General features: G+C 35.6%; 1 protein-coding gene across 5 annotated transcripts in view; it reads left to right on the forward strand.

The window, feature by feature from the left end:
* PLCL1 (phospholipase C like 1 (inactive)) overlaps nucleotides 1-14,904 on the forward strand; it is a 310,279-nt gene that overhangs the window by 225,515 nt on the left and 69,860 nt on the right. The window contains exon 1 of one of the 5 annotated variants that reach the window (XM_070580509.1): nucleotides 6,140-6,532. The exons of the other annotated variants lie outside the window; for them this stretch is intronic. The gene's annotated coding sequence lies outside the window, so the exon portion shown is untranslated. Of the gene's footprint in view, nucleotides 1-6,139; nucleotides 6,533-14,904 lie in introns of those variants that run through there. 5 annotated transcript variants of the gene reach the window in all.

The raw sequence follows: 14,904 nt of genomic DNA on the forward strand, positions 1-14,904 counted from the left end.
GACATAGATTTACATGGGATATGAGAGTATTTTTGTTTTAGTTACCATTTCTTAGCATTTCTTATGATTATATTTTCTTGCTGCAGATTACATTCTCATGAGGCAACCATCCTGGTAGTAATTGAGCAGATTTAGTATGTTTTAGTATATTGGCAACCATGATTTTTCCTGAAAGTGTAAAAATGATTTGGAAAAATATTTGTTCTTTTATGTAGTATTCAAGGTAGAATATTGGGTTCCTTAGTTGAATGTCCTGAGATTGACGAGTTGAATGTAGAGTTAAGTGCAGCTGGTGGAAGAGTGTTTTAAGTTGCCAGGATGGACAGAAGTTGCTTGGTGAGTTGAGATTAGTTGGGTTTAGACAAGGAACCTCTATTAAAGAAGAAACTCTGTAGCTATACTTAAAGAAATAAAGGAATGTGGGTTAGGAGACAATGAATGACACTTTTTTGCACTATAATATATTTTCTGAACACTTGGGAGTGTGTTAAGGAGGATAGATGGCCAAGGGAAGTTTGGAGTCATGTATCTAGACATGAAAATAGAAGGCTGGGCCAAGGCCACCTGATGAAGAGCTTTTAAGGCTATACTTTGCATTCAATGAAAATGGTTGAAATTTTTATAATTAGGATGTGTGCTCTGAGAGATTATAGTTCTTGTACCTTTATGGAATTTTTGCTGAGTTCACTTTCTTTGAAATATATTTAAATCCTAATTTAATACAACAGATTTGAATATCATTATCAGTGGAGTGCATTTAATTGAAATCAAATTGATTTAAATAGCTAGCCAAGAAATCTCAGTTTAATCTCCTTTTCTTCCTCTGGGAACATTCATTTACTTGTATCTACTCTCAAAGCTTAGAGGTAGCAAAAGTTTGATTTATGAGGAGACATAATTTTCATTTAAATTAATTGTTTAAGTACTTTTGAGGTTAATTTTATAGGTACATTATAAAATTGAATTGCGTGTTGGACATTCTTTTCACCAAGGCTAATTGAAGTTACTAGTTCTAAAGTGTAAGATTCTACAATAATTTCCAAATCAAAGGTTTGTCATGATATTTAAGGGATATTTTGCCATGCTGTATAAGGAATGCATTGACCATTCCCTAGTTCCAAGAACAATAAATGTTTAGTATGTTATATTTAACTAAAATAACAGCAGTGTAATTATTTTAATAAAAATAAACCCATGCACTTTAATATTTTATCCATTTTTGTTATGCCTCAAGTAAGTCTTAAAAGATAGATATTGTTAAATATCTCTACAGATAATTTTTGCGTCTTTCTGATAATTAATGAGGTAATTATTGGATTCGTGCTATGGAAATAGCTTTATGTTTTCTTATAATATATGCTAATATATGCTAATTTTAAATAATTTGAGCAAGATAGTGAAAACTAATTCCATAATTCTGCTTCTTTTTCTCTAGAGATAACCACTATTACCAATTGGAATATATCTTTCCAGACTTGTCAAATATAAATAATGAGATCTCATACTGTATGTATTCTTCTATATGACCTACTTTTTAAGTACACACACACACACACGCACACACATACTATCCATTTTAAGATTTGTAGATCTGTGTCGTCCATTATAAGGGCTGCATAGAATCCCGGTGCATGCATGTACCATAATTTATTTTGCCAATCCTTACTGAGGATGGGTATTTAATTTATTTCTAATTTTTTTAATATCATTGACAGAGTGGCATTGAACTGCCTTGTACATATATATTCGGCCATTTGTTCAAATATTTCCGTAAGATACGTTTTCAAAAATGATATTGCTAGATCAAAGTAAATGCATTTTTAACATTTTGAAACATATTACCATATTGTCTTCCAGAAAAGTTGTACCAGTTTATGTTTAATATAACATTGTATGAAAACCCCATTTCCCCATAACCTCACATTTTTAAACCGTTGATAATCTGATATGCACAAATAACTTTATTTGTATATCTGTATATATACATATAATTATTTGTGTTTGAGCATCTTTTCATGTGATTTTTGAAGCAGTTATATAATTTTGTGAATTTGTCTTTTCCAAAATTTGTTTGTGAACACTTTTTATAAATTAAGGAACCCATAGCAAATATTTCCCTGTTTGAGTTTTTTAAAAAAATATTTGAGCATAGTTTTAAGTTTTTTGTTTGTTTGTTTTGCTGAGGAAGATTCACCCTGAGCTAACATCTTCCTCTATTTTGTATGTGGGATGCCTCCACAGCATGGCTGACGAGGGGAGTAGGTCTGCACCTGGGATCTGAACCTGCAAACCGGGGCTGCCATAGCAGAGCACACAGAACTTTCACCACTTGGCCACAGGGCCGGCCCCAGTTTTAAGTTTTTATGTGGCAGATCTATCAGTCTTTTCCTTTATGGTTTCTGGCCTTGATGTATTTGTTAAGAAGAGATCTTCCCCACCCCAAAACTATACAAACATATACTTCCTTATTTTCTGGTACTTCTATGTTTTATTTAATCTTTAATCTATCTAAAATTATTTTTTGGTCTGACATAAAGCAGAAATCTAGTTATATCTTTTTGTTCAAATGGATAGTGAATTTTTTTTGACACTGATAATTGAATAATACATTGTTTCTTTTGTTACTTGAAATGCCACTTCCACCCCTACCCCTTGAACAATCCCATGGGGCTTTTCATGACAGTTTTATTGTATTTGTCTACTAGTTAGTGGAGAACTTGAATCTTGTCAATGTTATCTTTCCAGTAAGTAATTTTTTCTGCTTTCATTTATTTGATCCTTCCTTTTTTGACTTTAAATGAAATTAAATTCTGTGTATAATTTTTGCACATATCTTGTTGTTTTTTTCTTGGCTTGTTTATAATATCTGTGGTTAATTTGAAATCCCCTCACTCCCACCCACCCCTGCCATTACATTTAAAAGTAGGTTGACATAAGACAGCTATTAATTTTTCTATATTTATATTTTATTTTGCCACCATCACTTTTAGTCTAATAATTTTTCAGTTGATCTTTTCGAATTTTCTAGGTAAATAATTATATTCTCTGCAAGTAGTAATGACCTCTCACCTTCTTTATAATGTTTTATACTTAATATTTCAACCTTGCCTTATTGCTTTGGCTTACATATCCAAAATTATGTTCAAATTATTTATTTGAACCTATTTATTTATTGAATTACATTGACGGATTGCCTAATGTTGATCCATTCTTACATTCCTGGAATCAACCTGAATTTTTGAAGAATATATTGTTCTTTTAATATACTGCCTTATTTTACTTATGTTCATAAGTGAGATGAACCTATAATTAACTATTTTGGAATTTTATGCTTTTCAAAATGCTTTAGCATGCTTTTTCCCCTCTGATCCTTAAGCCAGCCCTATGAATTAGGCCAGGAATTATTATAGTCTTTTGCAAGTAAAATCAATAGTCATAGAACTTTTTGCTTGGCACGAAGTCACACAAGAAGGTAGTGATGGTGAAAGTAAAATCCATTAGTTCCCAATCCAATGCTTTGGGGAGAAGGAATTTATTTCATTAATTTCTATTAGTAAGGTATTTATGGACTTTGAATTTTATTATCTCAAATAAAAACTATCCTTACATAGTTTCCTTTTATGTTTGTCTAAACTGAGACAATACATTTGCTTGCACTTTGACCGTGGAGACCTCACTGGGTATCAGCGGGAGAGGGAGGGTGTTCACCCTACAGGAGTCTCTGTGCTGAGAATGTGCATTCTCTGAGATCTGCCATCTGTTTGTTGCACTTGGGCAGATGCTGATGTTCAGTTAATCAGAGATAATACAATAAGGATTAAAGTGTTAGATGGTTCTAACCCATTGCGGAAGTTATGGATAAGACTTAAACCTTTAATCAGATTCATGTTGATGTTCAACTTAAGTTGAGCCAAAGCTTTTATATGTCCATGGTAACTAGTCCTGAAGCGCATGTTCTGTTATCACGATAAGAGAAAAAAATGTAAAGGATGTGTTTGCACATTGCTTTGGGTCAAGAGAATTCACATTCTATTTTATATGTGATTCAGGGATTACCTTAGAGAAAGCTCACAGATTGCTCTTAGGGATTTATTACAGAAAAATGTTCAATTGGGAAGTTTAAAATAATTTAAATGTAAGTTTTGGAATCTATAAAGACTTAATACAAATGCAAGAAATGGTCCATTTGTTAATATATACATCCATTTACTAAATGGTAGACTAGACTTCTCAAAGTCTAGAGAAAAATGAATTTAGACTATAAATGAATTGTTTCTTAAGTTTGGTTAGAATTATGCAAGTTTGAATAGAATGATGCTTTTATAAAATTGACATTTAATTTCCGTGTCCCAAGTCACACACATTTACAAAATGTTATTAAAAAGTAAATTCATTGTTTTTAAATCTCCTGTAAGATTTTTTTTCTTAATGAGAAACCTACATGTGTCTACTCCTATATAGTACAATGGCACTGATTCCATCTCTAAGAAATATCATTAGTAATTATATGTTTCATATATACCCTAATTGGAATTTATAAATGATCTTTATAATCTGAAGTCTTGTCCTTTCCAAATATTGCACAGAAAACTCTGAATTCCTGGAAGTTGACTTTTTTTCAAAGTCTATTTTGTTAATAGAACTTTATGCTCTGAAGCAAGGCTGATTATATCTCTCATTTCCATTTATGCTAATATAACTCTATGATTTTTAAAAGTTGAGATATAATTGACATATAACATTGTTTTAGTTTTAGGTGTACAAAATAATGATTTGATACATGTACATATTGTGGAATGATTACCAGAATAAGTTTAGTTAACATCCATCACCACACATAGTAAAAATTTTTTCTTATGATGAGACCTTTTAAGATCTACTCTTCTAGCCACTTTCAAATTCTAAATGATTTTCTTATTTTCATAAATTACATCTGTTTCTGAAACTCAGTCCCAATAACAGCCTATGATAACAAATGGTAGCCCTCACATAGTATTGAAATATATTGGGTATTTCTTTTTCAGTTTTAAATATGCTTCATTCAAATTTAGATGACTGGAGAATATGTTTAAATTCCAAAATAACTAAAATCCATGTAAATAATATATTGGGTTCCCTTAATTGAAGGTAAATATTACCATTAAAAATTGAAAAGTCACAATGAAGGAGAAACTATTCTGTAAACTGGCTATTTGGTACACAAAGGAAAATGGGAAATTTTGTCAGGAATATTTGTGAAATGAACTCCATTTAATAATGTTCCATCAAATAAAGTAGTGTAAGTAAGTGTGCAACATTAGTTAGAATGAAAAAAATAAAATTATGCCTAGATTTGAAGGCCTAACTAATTATTTATCAGTTTCTGATGGATGGTCTAATTAATACCTATGAAATAATTAGGGCATTACATTTAATCTCTACAATAATACACTGAAAGACATGCATTAGTTATAGGTGTTAAAAGTATACGTTTACATATTCTTCATTATAGATTTTCTTTTTAAAGGGACCATAACATGCTGCTTTCTCTCAAGAGCCCCTCTGATTAATCCTCACACCAGAAACAACAAAGTCGGTGCTGGCCTAAGTTCAGCCAGGATTCCTGGGCCCTGCTGTGCAGGGAGTCTCGTGAGGAAGGACCGAATCATATCTCAGTCTCCAGGCCCACTTGGTTCTTGGCATCTCCGCTGAGAGTTGCTCAGGCTACTGATGAATTTTAAATGCAGTGTTTTGGAGTGTGAGGTGGACATGTCTTGTAGGAACAGGATTGATAGCAGCATGTGATTCCTCAGAGGCCGTGGAATAACTGGCAGATGACCTTTACTGGTGTCTACCTCATTTTGTTCAAAGTGGGCTGCTAAGGCACGGTACTGCAGCATATTCTCCTGGGACTTATAATAAACGAAAGCATGCATTGCAGCAGTAGGGTTAGTTGAAAAGGTCATGTTTTAAACTAGGAAAATGAGAGTGTTAATTTTCCTTGTAACTGTGTACAAAGTAGATCGTGTAGGATGCAAGAGGAGATTGCTAAGATTGAAGTGAGAAATGAGGCCTTTTCCGTGAAAGCAGTTGACACATAAAGGAGCATCTATGCTTGTGAACTTGAAGGGAAATAAGAGTTGAGAATAGAAAGCTCATCAGTCAGTGAGGTTTCACAATAAACAATTGCATGGTCTGTGCCCTAATGCTGTGGGGAAAACAGCAATGGCAGGAATCAATGGAACAATAGAGTGAACCGGGTGTCCAGAGATACAGGCTTCCAAAGCCATTGTCTACCTGGACTCCTCTGTGGCCAGTCTCTTCACCTATATGGATTTAATTTCCTCATTAAAAGAGAAAGAAAAATTCCAAACAGGTGAAACAGTCTTTGATTCTACCTGTGAGTGTTGATCTATAATGAAAGGTCAGTGATTTTCACTAGCTTTCAATGATTTTGCTTCTTGAATGAATTACAGAGATGGAGGAATATAGAAAACGGTTCAAGGAGAGGTAATTCTTCACCTTCGCTCTACTGTTGTTGAATAAACATCATGTAAGTAGATTTGTTTCAGATGTTTAATAAATAACATTTTAAATATATAAATCAGGATATGGCGTTCTTTAAATTGTGACTCAGAAAAGATATTTTGGTATCCTTTACTGTTATTCCTACCCTTCGTTTGAGTCAATTTCTACCCAGTTTTTGTTAAAAATTTCAAACCAAAGCCTTTTTAGTCTGAGACAAACATTATGGTCTAGAGGAGGATAAAGAAACCTCTTGCCTCAAAAACGAAAATGGAAGAATGTGACTTCTTAATTCTAATTTTGCTCTTCAGTTACTTTAGGAGGCATTGTAAAATTATTAATCTGTTGAAAATCTAGTACCATTTGGGTTAATCATGTGCTTTCTAGTCTGACGTTTAGCAGTCACTATGAGAGCATGATAACAGGACCTTGGTGTGACTAAACGCACTGATGCCATCTTCTGGGTCCCTGCGGCACACTCTTACAAGTCACACTGTTAGTGGCTTGGTCTTTCTAGCACATCTAGGAATAATGGGTTCCTGGGTAGAACTGCGTAATTTAAGACTTTTTTCCATGATGTAAAATTATAGTGAGGATCCACATGGAAGTTGGCTTTTTTCTTGTTAAATGACAATGCTTTTAAAATTATTTTTCCTAAGACCATCTTGATAGATTTTGAACATTTCAATGCTTAACTTGTTTTTTGTCTGGTTTTAAGTATCTCAGCAAATTAAAGATATAACTTCACTATACATAATTGCTGTAGCACTTCCTTTTAATATTGCCTCATCAGCTCTTGTGCCCCTTTGTGGTCTTGGTTCTCAAACGTCCTTGATGTTTTTTAAAGCTGTTGTCATTTATTTAGAAGCATTCATTATATGCTTTGTTCTAATCATTAAATTTGATGATTTTTGTCATTATTCTATTTACTAATTTCATCAGTTGTAAAAACCTAGACATTAAAAGAGTGATGGAGAGAAAGCATTAATTCCAGGCACTGTTAGTATTGGGATTAATGATCCTTTAAACAACGAATCACTAGGACGGAGCCTTGCACAAGGTAGGTGCTCTGTCAGTCTTTGCATAAGCGAATGCTGCATTTTGAAATAATACATGGACATGCATGGTAAGAGTCATACTTGCAGAAAAACTCTAACTGGATGGAAGCCATGCAGCAGAAGAGCTTGAGATAGTCCCTTTTATTTAGAGGCGCTTCTAAATGAGTTCTAAGGAGTGAATGATTGCAGTGAGATAGAGCGCAGTGGAACCTTTCTCTGCTCTACACAGCAAATCAGTGGCATAAGAACCCACCGTGAAATGGACTCATTCTGTTCTCTATCCCCATCTTTGCCTATAGAACATCAATTATTTTTGCTTTCAAGTGAGGAGAATCATTTCAGAGATGTCATTTGGGAGAATGTTTAGAGGGCCACTGGCTTCCTATAATTCAATTAGTTTCCTCTCCCTTCCGCAGTGTGTATGTATTGGAGTAGGTTTCCTACAGGAGATGGCTTTAGTGCATTTTAGTAAATGGATCACCTTTTATAAATAAAATGTAATGTTAAATACAGACATAAAACTTAATTGGCAAGAGATATGTGCACGCATACACTTAGCATTGCCGTTAATTAATTTTGTTGAATTATAAGATAGTGTCGAGAATGAGTGCTTCCTTTATGGATAATAAAATAGCTATTCAGCTTTTTACCAACGAGGCTTAGGGAGCCACCAGGGAGAGCCGGTGGTTCACAGAGCTTGGGTCAGACTTCAGCCACTTCTCAGCAGTGAATATCAGGACCTCCACCTCCAGTGTACCATACAGTGCCATCAGGGAGGGTCACGTGGTATTAAAAATAAGTAAGTTGTGTCACCTGTTTGTGACTTTGCATTAAGTAATTTGAACTTACTGTGAGAAAATAACTTTGGGAATTTTAATGTGGAATGAATGGTATAATTCTATAGTTACCTGGGCCTTGGAGGCAGAGGATGTGGTGAGGATACACCTCCCCCATCTCCTTGAGTTTTGTGTGAAGAGTTAGACCTTGTGTGTGGAGGTGGGTTTTCTCTGTTCTGCCTAACTGCCAAACCTGGATGTGGATTTGGGCGTAGGCCCTTTGGACAGGATACATTAGGTAAATGTGTATGTTACATATATTGGATGTATACATCAGACCTGAATTCCATTCCTTGAGCTATCACCAATCCAAGCCAATAGAGACAGCAGTTTTGAAGATTGTCTTCCCCTGCATTATCACTCACACAGTTGGGGCTACTCTCCCTCTCACTTTTGACACTTTAGTCACCCTGGCCTTCTTTCCCACTGAAGGACCTTTGTACCTGCTCTTCTCCTTTCCTGGAACACTTTTCTCTCTTTTCAGGCTACAGCTGGGCTCTCAGTACTATCCTCACCAGCTTGAAGGCAACATAAGACATTCTCCCATCAAGGTTACCAGTAAACATCTTAGCGGCTGAATCCAACAAGCTGTTTTAACATCTTATTTTCCAGTACTCACTCCTTAAAGCCTGTATGTTGGCTTCTGTGAGAGCTCATGCTCCTGGTTCTCTTACCTCAGGCTTTTTTCAGGTCTTCTCCTCTGTCCAACCTCTTCACCTGCATGGCCCGTGGTCATCTAAAATCCACCGTGGCACAAAGTCAACTTAGGTCCACTTCAACTTCTCCTTTCCTGGTATTCCATGTCTCAGTTAGCGATATTTCCACTCACTTGTCGTTGAAACTGGAAACCTAGAGGTCATCCTAGACCCAGTCAAGAACTTATGATTTTACTTCCTATTTTGTGATACTTCCCGCTTATCCCCATCCCTTTTATTAGTAGCCTACCTCAAGCCATCACCATCTCATTCCTTTGATGCTGCAGTAGTCACCTACTGTACCAGCTTCAGTTGTGTCCATATCAAGTCCTTCTAGTGCACATGCAGAGTGAACCATCTAAGGTAAAATTCAGACCTTATCAGTTTCTTCAAAACTGTACAATGTGCTAGTCCCTAGCATGGAGTAGGTACCTATTGTTTGTTGAATGAATGAATGAAGAATGGAGACCAGATGCCTCTCAATATCCACAGTTAGGGCTCAGTTGGATTCTGGAATATATTGTCCACAGTCCTTTAAAGATTTCATGTTTTAACCAAACCTTTTATTTCTGAGTTTTGTGCTTATAAGTTTGTAAAACCAGAATGAATATTGTTAGTATAGTGTTTAGTTCATAGGTTGTCTATAAGAACAAGATAGGATCCCTATGGTGAAAATAAGATTTATGTGCCTATATTTTTGTTTGTCTTTTAGTTATTATCTATTAAATTTGTATATGAAGACTTTAAGAGAACTCTTCAAAAATAAGTGTGTTCCCCCCTGTTATGTTAAAAGAGAAAAGTGAGCATCACTCTTACTGTATCTGCATTTATGTAGCTGGATTTCTGCATTATGAGACAAAGATCCTTCTATTCACAGTTTGACAACTGGTGTTTTGGTTGCTATTCTTTAAGGTTTTGTAAATTTGTTCTGTTTTAACAAAGAATCATCTTAGAACCATTTGCTTGAAAACAACTTGCCAAAAAAGTGAAAAGAAGACGTGACAATGTAATTAGATGTCTAAACATGTTCATCAGGGCGGAGGTGGGGAAGCATAGGTATGATGTCTCCTTTACTCTTAGATTTTCCTACAGTGCTTCAGTATACTCTTATTTGTGGTAAAATATATATAACATAAAATTTATCATTTTAACCATTCTTAAGTGGCCTTAGATAAATTCACATTTTTGTGCTACTTCAGTGTACTTTTTTCCTGAACTTTATTATATTGAAATAATTCAGTACTTTCATGATTGAGACCTAAAGCTGTGCATGCATTGGATAAGCCAAGTTCTCTCTGGGGCTGATCAGAGTCTTTGAAGAAAAATGATTCTGTTTGTTGAGTTTTTGTTAAGAAACTTGCAGCACGTCCAACCTTGTTGGGCTCAGAGAGCAAATGCCAATGGGAAATTATGGGAACAGGCTTAGAAATTTGGCTTATTTGAACATTTTTTTCCAATTTTAGTTTCATAAAACATATTTAGGGTGCCATAAAGCCTCTACAGTTGTGTAGGAATCTCATTTAATCATGATTGGTGTCCTATTTCTAATAGTGAATAAGCAACAATATTGTAGAAAATAATGAAAAATTAAAAAAACTAAAACAGCATTTGGCTATTTCTCCCTAGTATTTTGAAGTTATTTCTGAGATCAGAAATCAACCCTTACATCATGAGATTATATGGAAATTATTTTTATGATATGAATATATTAGAAACAGTGCTCATTGACAAATCAGTGTCTTATATTGTTTCTTTTTTTTTGGAGGAAGATTAGCCCTCAGCTAACTACTGCCAGTTCTCCTCTTTTTGCTGAGGAAGCCTGGCTCTGAGCTAACATCCGTGCCCATCTTCCTCTAGTTTATACGTGGGACGCCTACCACAGCATGGCTGCCAAGCAGTGCCATGTCCGCACCCGGGATCCGAACCAGCGAACCCCGGGCCGCCGAGAAGCGGAACGTGCGAACTTAACCGCTGCGCCACCGGGCCGGCCCCAGTGTCTTATATTGTTTTAATAAAAGGGTGAAGCATTTGTCTGTTTTACTTCACTAGTTTATGAGACTCTTCTCTATTCTGATTAAATCCTGATTATAAAGTATTAATTTAAGTAATATAAAGTAATTAATTTAAGAAGATAGTAGTTCCAAAATGTAAAGTATTATCTGGAAATGTTCAGAGACCATATAAACACAATTTGGTTTATTTGTTTTTATTATTCAACTCTGTTTAAATGTAATCCCTTGTTGTGAAATGATAATTTGGAAACAAACATAGAATGTTAGAAAATAGAAAGGATTGAGCTCAATGCCTAATTCTTGGACCCACTAGAATATGAGGCCAAGCTCTAATTTAGGAGACAGAGGTATCACAATGTGCTGTTCATTCTAATAAATTTAAACCTTTTTTTGGTAAGCTGCTCTAAGAGAAATTTTGGGAGGAATTGGTACTTTAGCCTTTTTCCTTCATCCCAGAGTGAGGAAGTTTAGCTTTGAAATAAACAGAAAGTCCTTACTTTATAATAATCTCCCGGATGGACGTTATGGTCATGAGAATCAATTCAATCATCTCATATGCTAGAAGCTGACAAGAGCACACCTGAACTGATAACAAACTTGGTTTCTCTTGGAAAATGCCAAAAGTACCTGTCGTCCTACTATACACGTAACTGCAATTGATTTGCTCTAATTTCATCATCAAACTTTTTTGTATTTATCAACAAGGAAGATCTACAACCAACGCTTCAACTATTTCCAGTTGAGGATATCCCCTGTCTGTTTGCCTGAACAGTCCCCCTTCCCCACCGCCAATCTGCCAAGATCTTCTTGAGGGAAATAAAGATGTGGTGGTGAAGGGCTCGGCAAAGAGTCCATGGTGGTGAAGAAGCTCAGGAGATCTGGAGTTCTCAATACTCCCTGCCCACTCTAACACGTTTTCCATCTCACCTCCTCCCAACTCTTCAGAGCTAGTGCATAGCATGACCATTGAAAGAACAGACCTAGGCAAATATCAGAGCCCTGAAACTTTTCCAGGATATTTTGAGTATAAATAATCTTGGCTCTAGTCAATGGCAGACAAGCTAATTATTTGTTCACATGTGCTTTGGCCAGTTTTTTTCTCATTTGGGAGCTTGTAATAACTTTGGATTTTGTCCTTTGCATGAAATAACACCCATAGGTTGCACATTTTCCACTGGTTCAAAGTTTTAAGGCATTTTGGGATGTCTTATAATCATGTAGGAGTTGGAGGTCAAAGCAAGAAATAAGCATTACGTGAGGCAAGTGGATTCTTTTGTAGGCTAGATATAAAACATTTATCTCTTGAAGGCTTAACTTACTAGGAGAGAAAGTCTTGATTTAAGGAGATATCACCACAAAGTAGAGAGGCTGATAAGAGAAAGCTATTCTGAGAGCAGTAGTTTTGTTCTCATAAATGAACAGAGGCTCAAGAGCGTTAGACTGTGAAGGTTGGTGCAGGGACTATATACATGCGTTTAGAGGAACACTAATTTCCCATTTAAGGTTTGTTAGGAACTATTATAGGTTTTATAACTCTGTTGACAGTAATCCTATTTGGAACATGATCTGCTTATATAAAAATAATTTTTAATATGAAAGGTCTCATTAGCTTAAAAGACTAGTTGAATGGTAGCTTTCAAAGCTGAGTCACAGTCTAATTTACCAGCACAATTCACAGTTTCCCTCTTTATTTTTCTTGGTAGATTAATCCCATCTCACTAGTGCCATTAGGTGCTTGCCTTGATGGTGTGGAAAAGTGCATACAAACATCTGATGTTTCTCAGCATGTGGGTTGTGACAAATTTAGATGTGTTCTAATAGTGCATCTGCGTGTAAATAGCTGAAGATTTATAGTTGTTTTTTAACTTATGCATGAGGAAATTGACCACGATGGGATAATTAAAAATAACAACTCTCTGGAAAAGCAGGAGATAAGTTCTTAAATGCTAGAACACCAAGGGACAATATTCTCTAACCTAAATTGGATAATTTATATCTTTGTCACTTGAAGATCAGATATATATGTTTGAGTTAATGAATTATCCCACCAACATCCTATAACTAAAGCAAATTTTGTTTCCTTTTCACAGGCAAGGTTTTAGTCAATTGAGTAATAAATCATCCTGCCTTTTCCTGAATTATAGGACAGGGAGCTTCTTACAGGCAAGACTGCAGTTAAATGAGGCCCTAGAGGAGAGAGTCTACCCGTGTAAAAAGAATGCCAGCGAAGAGATGGCCCAGGCTACTTTGGCTAGAATTTTCAGTGTTTAAAATAGTAATATCATGTGGCTGTTTTTAAACATTTTTAGTTTATCAGTGAAGATGTATTTTCAATGCTCAAAGGTCAGGAATGAATCAACTTCTTGATAACCCCAATATCCTGGTCACTGCCTACTGATGGTCCTACAGTGACCAGATGTATGAGAAAATGTTCCTCTCCCTTGAAAAAGAATAACCTTACAAGCACGTACAGTTTACAAAGAATATTCATGCTCATTTTCTCTTTTGAGTCTCACAATAACACTGTGTTATATATAAAGATTATTAGTTCCTATTTAAAAGCAGAAATTAAGATTCAGAGAGGCTAAGTGACTTGCCCAAGGTCATATATCTAGCGAGTGGAATAATCACAACTTGAGACTAGTTATTTTTGTCCTAAGGACAATGCTTTTCTCATGCTACTCTTTGTTGCCTGTTTGATATGCTTATCAAATCGGTCACTATAAACATAGATGAAGGTGCTTTTGGGAAATTTGTTCCTGGGAGAATTGTCTGAATCGATGATGTGGTTGAGAGCATTATTAACCTGAGTCTATGACCTGAACAGGAATGTATAAAGAAATATCCAGTTTTAAGCGGCATCGGTCAGATATTCGGTATAAATGAATTGGGACTCGGTGGACTGTCCGGGACTAGAGCAAATCCGTCATCTTATAATCATGAGTATTCAGAGGACTGGACCTGTAATTTAGGGAAGACAATAGGTGAGAAGGCCTGGATGCACCCGAGAAGGAAACAGACGCAAGAGATGATTGACCTGCTAAGGACACACTAAGCTGAACGGGTGAAGTTGGTGCCCTGTTGGCACTGTTGTGCAGGGATGGGTGAAACGGGCTGAGGAGACCCGGATTCTGTGAGCCTGAGATCCATGGACTCTTCCAGACGTGGGTGGAAGGCAAACTGCAAGTGTCCCCTGGGAAATCTTATGGCAAATGCTTGGAAATTAAATTTACATCGGAAGAACTGTAAATGTTAGTGGAGCCATTCATATTTCTCTTTGGTTCTAAGCTGTGACTGCTAATAGCATTATACTGCACTGCAGGTGTGAATTCCCATCACGTTCATTTAAAATATTTACCTCAGTCTGAAAATTTGCTCAAGTGAGAGTCATTTGTCTATCGTTAGCACTCAATCTGACTTTCAAGACACATATTCTTCAAAATAATTTGAGAAAAAAAGTGATTTTTAGTTAAGCTATATTGTAAGTCCTTTGTGATGTAAAATGTGTTCAGGTAAAAATCTTTTATTTGAACTAGTGTTAAGTATAAAACTTAAACTGTTGCAGAATGTGAATGAGGAGAACCTTTTAAAGAAATCCAGCTTTATTGCTTTCACAAATCTCTAGGGACTTAGTTGGGTTATCAAAGTACCAACAGGTGGGGTTCTTAGGACATCTGCTTCAGTGGACAAATAACAGTGATTTGCAGTTAACTTAATACTTGATTTTATTTCAAAGAACATACAGGCATTTGAAAAATAAGCTTTTTTTTCTGAACCTAATAAGATAATTTTCTTGGCG

This window comes from Equus przewalskii, chromosome 17 (genome assembly GCF_037783145.1).
Source record: "Equus przewalskii isolate Varuska chromosome 17, EquPr2, whole genome shotgun sequence".
NCBI lineage: Eukaryota > Metazoa > Chordata > Mammalia > Perissodactyla > Equidae > Equus > Equus przewalskii.